At 37.9% G+C, this 13,770-nt stretch overlaps 1 protein-coding gene across 5 annotated transcripts in view; it reads right to left on the bottom strand.

Annotated features, from left to right (window-relative positions):
• LOC139149048 (cyclin-dependent kinase-like 1) overlaps window positions 1-13,770 on the bottom strand; it is a 47,951-nt gene that overhangs the window by 28,506 nt on the left and 5,675 nt on the right. For 2 of the 5 annotated variants that reach the window (XR_011556069.1, XM_070720563.1), the window contains exon 2: window positions 10,624-10,735. The exons of 1 other annotated variant lie outside the window; for it this stretch is intronic. The gene's annotated coding sequence lies outside the window, so the exon portion shown is untranslated. Of the gene's footprint in view, window positions 1-4,899; window positions 5,026-5,834; window positions 5,946-10,623; window positions 10,736-13,770 lie in introns of those variants that run through there. 2 more of the 5 variants (XM_070720566.1, XM_070720564.1) reach the window with 2 other exon arrangements.

The following is a 13,770-nucleotide window of genomic DNA, read 5'->3' as shown; positions in this document are numbered from 1 at the left end:
CGAAAAAAAGTGAAGTCTGATCGCAATATCCATGTGCCTGCACACCCCCCCCTCTTTCCAGCCCCCCCCCAAAAAAAAAACCAAAAAATAAAACAACAAAAAAACCAAATCGCTTTACGAACACAAACCTTGCTAGCTTCTCTGTGAATGACCCTTTGGTTTCTCGCTGCAGCTTCAATAAAACAGGGAAATGCGGTGAACAAATCGGATCTCAGTTAAGCGAGCTGGTGAGTTGTTTTGAACGGAATCAGCAAGATCATCCTTACAGCGAACAATTTTCAAAAGGTACAAGTTTTTGAAATTTGAGACAGAGCTTAGTTATTACCCTTAAAAGAGACTTTGTTCAGTATTGTTGTCGTTTTACCAACATAAGTTAACAAAGAATAAAAATATTTTGCGTTTAAAATATATCATTTTTTCATATTCAGTTCAACCCGGATTAGATCATCATTTGCCTCGTTTTGTATACAGAGAGAGTAGGATTAGTTTCAATTTTTTAAAAATGATAAGTTTTTGAGGGACGGGGAAACTTATAGAGAATTGGATTTATCCTAACCTGAATTTGTGACTTAGTGAGCTCGGGGGATTCAAGTTAATCGTAAGTTATATTACTTGACAACTTCTTGTCATCATCATCTATATCACCAAGCTCTTGTTGCCTTGCAAAAACATGAAACATTCGTTTTTGAAGAAAAAATAAATATCAGGATTGTGGAAGTCTAAGTAATACATAGTCTTCCTATAGCAAGGGTAATCAGACGAAAACCGAGTTAAAACAGTAGCCAAAGCTTATTATTATTTGAGGGAGCCATATCCCTTTCCGATTTGGAGTAATGTGATCATGTCCACCGTTGGTCAGTGTTTTCTTGTAGGAAGCCACAACATCACTGACGATGCTGGTTTGGTAATTGACCGATAATGATACAGGCACAAATGATAGAACACATAGTGTAAAACATTTACTATGAGATTTTAATCTTAAAAATAAAATTCTGCAGGTATAAAACATGATTTGTTAAGTGAACATACTAATCCCCAACGCCTTGCTGACATCCTTGAATGTGACTACCTCCATGAACCATGCAGTACTTTGTGTTTGTCTCGCCTTATTATTCAATTCGCTCATCAATTATTCACCATTTACCAGCTGTCCGAGTAAATTCTCGTACACCTTAAAAGCCCGCCACATTTATTTTTCATACTCATTGTTTTGTCAGCTTTGGTCAAAACAGTATATAGAAAGAGGGAATGGCCCTCCAAAGAAACTTCGTGTAAGTAAGGTCTGTGACAAAAGTGAAGGTATGGTGCCAATTTTTTTACACTATGGAGAAAAAAATTAAAATAACAGCGATCTAGTGTCATGGATATTTGAACACTGGCAGTTTTTGTGACATGTGTGCTTGTCCGTCCGTCGAGCTGGTGTTAACTCAGAAACCTTTGAGACAGAAAATGAGATGACCAGTTTATCGCAGAACACCAATGGAATACCTGATATAACTCAACAGAATCAAGAAAGTATTACATGACAGAACAGGGCAAGGTTTTTGTGTCTATATTTCTGTCTGTCTGTCTGTCTTTCTGTGTATGTATGTATGTATGTATGTATGTATGTATGTATGTATGTATGTATGTATGTATGTATGTATACGTATGTATGTTTTGCATAAAGATAGATCTGTATAGATCGTGCACAATTGTCAGAGGAAAATTGTAATCCAGCATTATAGGGTGAGAAATGTTAATGTCCACCCACGACAGTGGTATATTTTAAAGGTCTTGTTTTTGTTATTCTTGATCAGCAGTTTTGAAAATGGCAATTTTGCACCATATAATGTTACACTGTTTTGATTCTTGTGACTTCATATTTAATGACTTAAGATGAAATAACCCGACAGAATGACGTATATTCGTTGCCATCACTACCCAAAGCAAAAGGCCATCAGTTAAACGTGTCTGAAACATTTGTTTCTCTTTATAAAGAGTATGTATACACAAACGTTTTTCTAGTTAAACTAGAACCTTTTTAGCGATAAGAACTTAACATTATTACAAACGAGCTCACATACATATGGGTGGCTGAGAACGAGTTGAACTTGACCATCCGACGAGTTTAATTTTTATTTGAGCTTCTTTTATACTTCCTGCTCTGCTCTGACTAGCATTTATCAATGAAATCCCCTAACTACATGAATACCTAAGCTTCTTATACTGCAGTGTCTCGTATAACTAAAAGTCGGCGGCGTTTTAACGAAATGCTTCGGGAGTCTAAAACACAATCTTCATGATGGAAGAATTTGTTAGAAATAGCGACAGTGCGCAAACAATTTACGTTTTTAATAACATTCAAGGGACGGTGCAAAATTTCAGTGTGCAAGTTGTTCCGCAAAGGTTAAGCGACATCAAAAATGTTATCACGACCCTTGACATTAAAGCGTGTAACTTTTGAAAGAAAAGGAAGGCTAAAGAGCGAAGTAATTCCAATCGATTTGACATCGGAAATGTCAAGGTGTCAACGGCTTTTGTGTGATGTCAATTTCCAATTTGCTCATTAATGAGTTCTATTGTCTTTTAATCCTACTTTTGAATCGATCACATTCTCCTAAAAGTTGCATTCTTTTGAGAATTTCCTGGCATACCTGTATCTCTTTAACACTCCGATATCGGAACTATTGTGCGTCGGGTGTCAACTACAAATAGAACCCGCTCAGGTGACTAATATTGTTTCAAAAGTGAACGAGCAGTATCATAAATTATTACTGAAAATTAATTCGCCACTTTAGATCTAACAAAACAATGCTCAGAAGGAAGATTCTTCACCCATAAATCCAACAAGGGGGCTAAGTTGAAATTAAACACCGTTCAATTTTAATACACATTTTTACACAAGCGGTTTTCGCTCAGTCCATACGATGCACAAGCGGACGGAGATTACATAAATACATGCATGCTAAATCGACCCTCTCGACAGAAATATTGTTTAATCCGGATGACATGCGATAATGCATGTTTTCAGCATCTGCATGCGACGATATACGTTAGTCAAATGTTTGCTTTGGTAACCCAATTTCGTTTTCATCCACCCAGAAACAAGGGTGTTACCTCTTGAATACGTCAACATCTCATAGCTAATTAGCTGTCAAGATGAGTTATTACCTGATCCATCGCTATCCCAAAGAATTTAAGGATGTGCAAACCCATCATTACCTGTGTCTGGAGCTAAGTGCACAAGTCTGGTTTGATAGATTTTCTACGGGGTCACGGACGGTTCGATATGGAATAACTGAGCGTATCCATGGTGATCGCGTCAAATCGTTTGTACCGACGCTATGCGTCAGTTTTCTTGTGGTAAAGAAAACCTAACCTTTAATGAAAGCATCATCTTGATTTATGATGTTATAGGTTTACGTTGTGTCCCTGGTTTCATTAATTTGCATAGCACGGTCAGGATTCGACACTGCATGGACAATGACATTGTAGTGCTTGCTTGTTACTGTATAATGTTTGGTGACAAGAACTAACATGCACACACATTTTTGGCCTTTCAATATTTTATAGGTAGGTACAAGGGAAGATGTTACAATATTGCATTGGAAGCGAGTTTGAAAAAGTGAACAAAATGTAGGACATCACATTCATCTGATACCTGTGCATTTATGATTTTATATAAAAACGTGTAGGCCTACATGGAAATAGGTAAATAAAAAAATGTGTTTCCGATGACTTGCCTCCGAATCTTAGGGTTAGTATGTCAAATGATTTTTTTTACTTGTTTCTGTTGGCTGAGACCCGCAAAATACGGTAAAATTTTGAGAATTTACTCGATTTTTTTTGAAAAATGCTAAAAAATGTCTGGGGTGGGCGGGTTTATAAGGGTAGGTCGGGTTACCGGAAGCAAACATTTTTTATTTGGCCTTTTCCGTTATCGCATATACAATAAACGTAGCCCTAAGTCTAGAGTTCATATTGGTTGTATCAATGTTTGATCGAGATGACACAGGGTCGTATTCTCAAGTGTACCGATATTTGGTCGAGATATGAAAAGCCTTTTTGTGTCCGGGTTCAACGCAAAGACCGTTCTTAATAACTGTGTACAGCTATGACGTATTCCTATTAAAGAGCCTCCAATACGTGTCTTTTCATCCCATCCAATGATTACCATCGGGCTACAAACATCGACATGGTCAATGCTATGGTTACTGAGAAACACAAAGGCAAGCCATTTAACCATTTTTAAAACCGAACAATGGTTTTTTTCAGCACTCTACGAACGTTGTCCTCGCTCAATACTTTCCACAGTTTCACATATATCAGACACGCTTTCAAGACTGCGATGCAAATGTAAACACAACTCAAAGTAATGCCGATATTTTTGCCCTTACGCGTAATATGTTACTCATAACCGGAATTCTTTATTGTGGAGCTTGTATCAATAGTCCATACCTGCCAACTTTACCTGGTTAATTGTGCTGCACATGTCACATACACACAATATAAAGAACTTTTCAACTACAGAAATTCATGTCTTTCATCATTTATTGATTTGCAAGGGACACCATGGCTTTGATTCAGTCAACTGGTCATTATGTGCCATTTTAAGAATGACTCGGTATTTGTAATTCGGATCTCTCTTCAAATAAAACAGAGGGAAGGAATGACAACGAAAACATGTGCAACGATGGCCCATTGGCCGTAAGTTGCTATCAGAATACCGCCACATATATAAACGTCATATAATACGGACGCGTTGGGAAAACTTACGTACTTGGTCTATAGTGTATTCATCAATTTTTACAGTGTACTCAAGAATAACTTGTGGAACATTCTTAAGAGCTTGAGATCGAAAATGTGTTTGTGAAGGAGACATATATATGTAAGCGTCGGACTTGCCTGGAAACTTACCTGTATTTTGTACATGTGTCCAACAAGGAAATAGCTTACGACGCTCGGAGTTCAGCGTACTACGGTAGTTTCATTAATTGCGTTGACTACTGTGAGCAGCAGCAACACCAAAACAATGTAAACAATGGCAAGTAAACACAATCAAAGGATGCGTGCATCATTGGGCAAGGGTGTGCCTGAATAACAGTGTCACCAACACGACTCACTATCGACAAGGGGAATTTCTCATCGACATTGTTGTACAAGGCCATGGTGCAGCAATAAGCTGCGGCAATACAAACCAAATGTACACAGTCCGTTAATACACACTGCCCAAGGACACTAGTTTTACAGTCCTATTTTAACGACGAAAAAAAATCGTTGTGCACTTTCTCTGTTAAGCGAATCGAAGCTCTGTAGGAGCTAATATCAGACCTGTAGGAGACTAAGATCTCTGCGACAACAAGAGATAATTTTCCGAAGAGTTTGTTAAAAATCTAACTTGGAATTGGGGAGAGATTGGGTGCTTTCTTGAACCAATTAGAATATTGTAGTTTATCGTCACGAACATAGGCTACACTTGGTAAAAGTCTTCTCGCTTATTCATGACTGTTGAAAATTAAAATGCTAACTTTCTTGGCATCTAAACAGCTTTCTAAAACAAATGTCAAACATTATCTCTCCACTTGATACATTCTTTTTTGCCACACTGTGTAACCATGCATGTGTTGGATATCGTATCCAGAACGGACACTTGCACACGTAATCATATAACTTAAGGATGCCAGTCATTGATAAGATTCTCACAGTCTTCTGCTTTCGGAGATTGGAAGTGTAGGCGTGAACGCCCACAAAGAGGGCTTTATTTTTTTCGAAGCCTTGCGAAGGCAAACGATGATAAATATCTGAACAAAGATGCATAAATTCTAGTCTGTGTTTGAAATAAAACTTCTTACCAGAATCCCCAGAATTTCGCACCGCGCCCGTAATGCCACAAAGAGGGGTTGTATCGTAGGTGACAACAACTCAAGTCCGAGTCACGAACTACTATATACAGGGTACTGGCAAGGACGCAGGTGTTCGCTCACGTGTGTCCAATTATTACTCCCCGTAAAGAAAATACACGGGGTGAGGGCAAAGTTATTAGAGCCATATATCTTCTACATTAGGCCCCATCAACTTTAAAATATTAAGTTAATTTCGATCACGACCAGCCCCATTGAACAAAACACAATTGTTCAAATAAGGCAGGAATAATTATGCACACCATTGGTTTTTAATTTTGTATTTGAATGTTAATGACTTTGATCTGCCCTTCTTCAAAATTCAATCATTTGGCGCTAAAAACGCAATTTGAATTGCGTCAGGCTGCTTCAATGCATGCGCGCGCAGACTGCTTCCCAAATTTCTTTCGAAAATATTTTTCTATTTCTTCTATCGATTCGGTGCCAATTGTCGAAAATTTAGGAGCACCTGTCGTGCTATAGCATAGATTACTTCACACAGATCTCGCAAACGGCGAAATTTAGTGACAGGACTCTAGGATTATATTTTCAAGGTTTAACCATACAAATGAGTATCAATTGTTGGAGCAGATCAGTTAGACCTAAATTAGTGTGTCATTTTCTATTTAGATCTCCGTGACACTCCCATAGTCTTTCTCCGTTGAAACGGAACAGTATGCCAAGTCGATAAGGATATTTAAAATTTGCCTCATGCACTTTATGTCTCCACTTAAGCTTAAAGTGACCATCTCACTGGGTATTTCTAAAATTTTGGCGCTTGTGTGGCAGCCATGTTTAATCAACAGAGTTGCTTTTCAAGGCATATAAAGTAGAGGTGTGTCGAACCGTCCAGCAGAGATATTTTATGCGTACTGTATCAAATCGGGCGGGACAGATCTCACTCTCAAATGTTGCTTGATAGGATTCTCTGCACTTCACTTCTGCAATATACAGTATTCCCAATCGTAAAACGTAGCCAGGACGTCGAAATCAAGCTAAACTGGTCAAATATTTTAAATTCTTCTCGTTTTCTGGCTTCTCAGTTGTCACATGATCTGACACATGATCAACTGCCATCCCCAGTTCATTCTACTATCTCTGACTCTCTGACTTTCCAGTGCGATTGCGCTCTGAACGTGCATATAAATCGCGAACGAACCAGGACTGTTCAATATAGTATGGGTAATTTTCACCGTGTGACTTAATAGTGATTTCATGGCTCAAATTTATTACATCTTTTAGACAGAACGAGGTTTACAAAATATTAAAGATTTGACTTGGCATTACGCAGGTTTCAAGGGAATACAATCAGAAGCTTTCAGTTAGGTAGTCTTTTTTGTCGAAAGAAATGCGTCATGATCAACGGTAAAATCTCGTTAGATGAACAGTTTCTAGGAAACATAAAGCCATCCCCCATGCTAGGATCTATTTTAGGCCTATTTGACGCCCTCTCCATCACGACACAGTCTTGGTCTGATAAAAGTGTTATCGCTTAACGAGGAAGATTATAATTGTCCTTGGAAATGAATCCTTAAAACCTGACAGTATATGTGTGTGATGCACAAGCTGTGACGTCATCCAATCTAGGCAAGCTCTCAAAGTGGGTAAATGTAACGATAAAGAAGACAATTAATATTGTCTCCTGAAAGATAGCCTTTTTCACAATTGATACGATTTGCATTTATCTTAGGAACAATGTTGTGCGCTAGAACCGTCGTGAGAATGTGTCGCTGAGCACGATTTTTATGTATTTTTCCCGCTGTTGAAATGGCATTTACGAAATGAAAGCCACCACGCTCATGAAATTACTTTGATATACAGTCGTAATTTTTTTTTATGATCGGCAATGACTTTTTTTCTCCTAGAAAGTCGGAAGTATCAGATGTTTGAAGAGACAGGCTTGGATGAAAAACAATATAGATGGATTTGAGAGAGAGAGAGAGAGAGAGAGAGAGAGAGAGAGAGAGAGAGAGAGAGAGTAAAACTATGGGCGACTATAGGAAAATCGCGGTTGCTACCACTGTGATGTTGAATAGAATGGGTTTCGCTTCGTGTTATATGAAAACATTATAGTGGAATGTTTTCTTGGATTTGCGAAGGACATTTCGACATCAAAAATACCGAACAGGAGTGTCTTGGCTATGTGATCATACACTGTTCCTCGATTACAATCCCTGAGGAGAGGGACTGTGGTGTCACTTACACTTATTTTCTCAATACGTAGATTAGTAATCTTGAGACCTCTTTTATCTATGAAACAAAATGTTGAAACGGGGTATTCACCTTTCTGTGCCTTCTATCTAGTTTCTCCTGACAAAACGCATTCTTTGGGCTAGCTCACATATACTTGATGACTTTATGACGTCGAGGTATTATTAAACACTATATATTTTCTGCGTATCACATTTTATCTCCAACACCTGAACGTGTGCTTAGGGTAAAGTTGTTATATGTGTTGGAAAGAGAACGATCGATTAAGATGCGACACACTCGACTCATCGTGGCTCAAAATAGCCTTCATCTGTTAGACTTTCTTTATATGATTATTCTTGAAACCAGTAAAATTTATAACTCGAAGATGAAATATTTCATGGACCTTTCGTGATGGCTGACATTAATGATTAGACCTCTATGCAGCTTCTTCTCGATTGCTGAAACATTGCACCAACTTTCAAAATAGTTTTAATAACATATCTTTACAGTATAAGCATAAATCATAAGATGCATTTCTCAGAAGAGACTTCGTTTACTTCCATATCCTAGCTTTGGGTGAACGCGATACGTTCGGTGATTCTATAGTGTGGAAAATTGTGTGTACCGTCAGGAGTACATTTTACATTTAACGGTTTCCACGGGTATAGACATTAGTCTACATTTCACAGAAAGGCCAGGAAATAAGTTTAGGGCAGAATGCGTTTCGGGGACAGATATTCGGACTCAAAATATTTTACATTTTTTCCCTGCACTTGTGAGGATTCATTTTAAAGCTTTTGGAATAAGTAAAGGTTTCATGTTTGGCCATAGGGTTAACACACGGATGGCGGTCATTTTTAATTTGAAGTATCAATAAATTTTAAGTGGTTTCTCTAGTACCGAAATTTGCACGGTGACCCCTGATTATGATTTTTATATGTTTTTAGACTGGTTGAAAAAATCCGTTGAGGAATTTTTGATCAAATTGTTCAAGTCCTTCAATTTTGAGGCAACATACTACCTTAAATACCCTGTTTTTGAACCTTTTGTTGTTGTTGAAACTGTTTCGTTCGTTCATTCATCTGTTTTACTCTTTTCGCTTTCAGTTTTCACCAAACTGTAAATGCACTTTTCAGATGCTCTGTTCTTCCCGACCTCTCCGTTTCTCAAGATTTATTATGACAGTAACAGTAATCTTACTTCTTTACTCTAAAATTAATTTTGTTCACCAACGAAAGTGATGCACATTTTTAGAGAAAGGTCACAAGTTACACAACCGTTGTTCAATACAAAAATCCATCATCGCTTTCCACGACACTACAGAAGCACCCGACCGACATCACAACTTAAAAACAGGCTTTACACAGCCGAAGTTATTCAAACTCAAGCACATGCTCTCCACGGCGATGTTCATGTATACACATCTCGGTTACACACCTCCCTTTGATCGATGTCCAGGCCATTGATGGGTCATTTTTCAGTACAAAAGACTTGCTCCTTGGTACACAAGTGTTGGATCAGATACGAGTTTTAGCACACCCAAAGTCACCTGGCCACTCGAACTATGACATTCACAGTACTTAACACCATGACCTTGATGTGAACACATAACTCGATATCTCGGCCGAGGTCGGTGATAGGAAATCAAAAAGTACAGTGACCTATGCGAGCTCGGGGTTGAGGCAGCTTTATGTAAAAGTATACACAACCCCAAATCAACCCAAAAGAGGGACAATGGCTGACACAACATGTGAATATGGGTCTGCTAAATATTCGCTACTGTTCAGGTCTCTCATCCCCTAACCTTTCGCACTCCTTGACGGACCTACAAACCAGAACGGGAATCCTAATTGCCCGATCGAAACAAAATCCCCCCAAAATCGACATAATGGCGTTTTGTATGGCATGACCGTTGTTACATTGAATGTTTTATGTAAATCCGCGAACGTTTTTAATATGTCTAGAACATGTGTGCATGTCTATATTGGACTGTTTGTAGGTCTGAGTACGGTTGTGCATCTCTGTTTCCGACAGACTGAAATTTGCTTATTGATGTCAGAACGAGATCTCTCGTTAAACTCATTAGGCCTATATGGGAAGCAGCGCCGATGGGAATCAATAGATGTAGCAAGATTATTAATTTCTGTGAGGTTCACAGATGACGGTTTACTCCGATTCCTATACCTGGCATTAAGTCACATCCATCCCTGCCAACGGTGGAGACGGTGAATAAATATACGATATACTGATATGACATCGAAATGTCAAGGAGGCCTGTTTTCAATTCAAACACGAAAAGGTCAAAGGGTTGTGTCGTCTCGTTCAGTTGACACGGAGGATAACTCAGACATCCAAATTAATCAAGTCATCCTGTAATATTAGGCACCATGAAACTTTACACCGTAATGGTGAACTTACCATGTTTGATAGTGTAAAAGGAGCAAAATGTCGAATAATCGATACATGTTATATGAATATAGCTATCAAATAAAGCGTGTCACATATACTTATTATCAATCGCAATTTTACATTTATCAGGATGACTTACCTGTGAGTTTAACCTTTTCTTCGACACGCAGTTTTTGTAAGAAAATGATCTGCAGATTCTGGAAGTTGAGCCACGAAAATCACTTCCTCCTCATCTACACGTTTGCTGCGATCTGTGTGAGGTAATGTAATCCATGACGTCACAAGAGCTAAATGACCCATGGTTGCCATGGTGCGAACAAAACATCGCGTACAAACATCCATTTCTACACAAACACGTTCGTTTCAGTGATGGATATTCTATTTCCTGACGACACATTTAATTTCTAATAATTTTATATCTTCGGAATTGTTTGTGGATTACCAGTCGAATGAACACTGGACTTATTGCAGGGACTTCTTATTTTTGAATTTTTTTTTTATAAATAATTGTGATTATTTGCTGTCATGTCGATTACATCAGAATAAATCTTGTCATCCCATCTGTCAGATTCGCTTAAACAAAGTGAGGATATTAAACGGAGTATGAAAATATTGTGTTTGCAATTATCAATATGTGTCACATTTGATGAATCTCACAAATGCAGAGATATTGGGCAAACTGTAGCAACTCTCTCTTGAAAGAATGCCATGTAGACGCTATTTTTCACACAGACTATATCTATCAGGTTACAATTTATCTAAATAAGATATGATACATAAACTTGCAGAACTGTATGAATTAAATTAGCTGCCGATAGAAATCAAGACCGTTCGGAATTACGAATTTAATAAAATTACGAATGGTCTTAGTGTGTGCGGTATATATATAAGCTTATATATATATATATATATATATATATATATATATATATATATATATATATATATATATATATATATATATATATATATATATATATATATATATATATATATATATTTATATATTCTGAATATAAGGGGAAATATAGTCAGAAGAAACAGGAGTAAGATTTATGACCGCCAATGGAGAATACGCTCACTCAGAAGCAGAGGGAACGATGCTCATTCAACTTTGAAGTGTGTCTAAAATTTGAAGTGTATTTTAAGTAGGCAAAGCTGCAAATGACGTTGTCAAGCAAATTCTATCCAGGTCTCTTACAGGAGTATCGGCATTTAATTATAGCCTAAAGGTTGTCTCTTTTGACCGTGAAATCAAGGTGTTGTCGTTTTCTATGTATTTTACATTTATATGTCTTTTGTATTATTCAAGGATAATATTGCCAAGTGTCATATTTCAAGGCTACATTGTTTGATCGTACGTTGTTTTTTTCAACAATCTCAATTGCAGTAGCGAATAATCGTTCCATAGAAGAGACAATTTGTATAGGACTAACCGTGTGATGGGGTACACATGATTTATATGAGTGCACATTACCAGTACAGTGTAGACAGACCAAGCGTCGTCAATAAGCACTTGCTATAAAGCCACACCTCAAATCATATTTAGGGGCCGAACTGTAAATGAGCTTCGTTCACTGTAAATTTAGAGTGGATTTATCGTTGGTGGTATTCCTGATTCAGTAAGGACAAGTCTTCCATTTCCCAATTTTATAAGGTGACATGCCTCTTCAGCGTGTCAACTCAGGTGTATGCTAAAAAGTAGTACAAGGTGTAAACAAAGTATAGACGGCGTACAGATGAGTCTGCTCGTCTCAGTGGAATATCGCGAAATTTCAAGCAATTATATTAGAAATGCAAGCACATATAATTGTGACATTAAGAGGAAATACCAGTACTCTACCTAGCTCTCAAAATGAAACAAAGGACAGGAAAACCTAGACATTGGATAGATACAATAATCCAAGTTACCACTGGGTCGGCGGCTGGGTTTTTTGTCACGATTACATACGTCACTGAAGCATCTCCTCCGTTCTGAGGACACAGCTTAGACTGAAATAATTTTGTTGTGGGTAACAATGGCGAGGACACACTGAATGCAGTCGGCACTAGTAACAGACACTATACCCAAAGGCAAAACAGTGACGTCACAAACTAACTGGGTATATGAGATTCTCAGAAGAGCTTCAAGCTTTGGTTATCGTGCCTGGGCACTTCAACATGGCAGAAAACACACCGATAAAGGTGTTGGGTATTTCACTGAAAACACAAATGTTTTCTTATACTCTTTGGGTCTCGGATCTGCGATATATGGGAGGTAGATACGTCAGGATTATTTGAAATAGCATGAAGTCATTATGGTTAGAATATTGATTTTATCAAATCCTCAGAATAACATTGAATGGGAACATACTGGCCGAGATGTATCCATTGTTATCGACATTTACAGTGGGTAACTGTTCCTTCGTTTACGTGCAATAAATTAAAACGATCATGTTATATGTTTATGATCAGTAACCATGGATACATCACTCAAAATACAAACTCACAAATTTAGAAACGGCAGCTCCGCCGATATTGTGTGTAAGTTGTGTTACGTATCGTAATTTTACGACAAATTTGATGGTTATTTGGTATTGATGGAATTCAGAGAAAAATGTCGGTATATTTTGTATATGAAGGCGTTGATTGAGAAAACTGGGCGCAGGACTTACAAAATTTAGAATGTAAAAATAATCATTGGCATGATTTGATTGAGATGGCATTTGTTAGAAAAGCGTAATTTGAGCATGGTTTAATTAAAGACACGCGTAAAAGTGATTAAAAGGATTGGAAACGGTCATAAAGATCATACATTTTGTCTGAATTGCCGATGTAGACGACTCACCATACGGTTGAAATCGTGAAATCGCTTTGATTGCCAGTTGTTGGTGATTTGTCACCATGGCAACTGCTGTACACAAACTCGCATGCATGATTTGCTTGAATTCGCGTGGGCGATCAGCTAGTGTCGGGTACAGGTATGACGGTACACTCACAAGAACGCCAATAAATCATTTTAATAGAAATATTTCCATTATAGTTCTTGTTATTTCTATTATTGGACGCTAGCAACGGTCTAAATTTGGCCACTTTCGTGGGCCTGACGGAAAATACCGAAGAGGGCCGAACTATTCGATTACGAAGATTGGAGCCAGGCTTCAGTGGGTTCATATGACCATATTACGGCCACCTCACGACAACTCAAAACCTCGTTACCAAGTTAACTCAGCAACACGCCCTATTAGACTTGTAAAACTAGCTCGGTCGACAACGCGTATCCAGGTATCTCATACAAGAGCTGATA

This window comes from Ptychodera flava, chromosome 14 (genome assembly GCF_041260155.1).
Source record: "Ptychodera flava strain L36383 chromosome 14, AS_Pfla_20210202, whole genome shotgun sequence".
In the NCBI taxonomy this organism is placed as follows: Eukaryota; Metazoa; Hemichordata; class Enteropneusta; family Ptychoderidae; genus Ptychodera; species Ptychodera flava.
The sequence above is the reverse complement of the archived record's forward strand: the minus strand, read 5'-3'. Positions and strand labels throughout refer to the sequence as shown.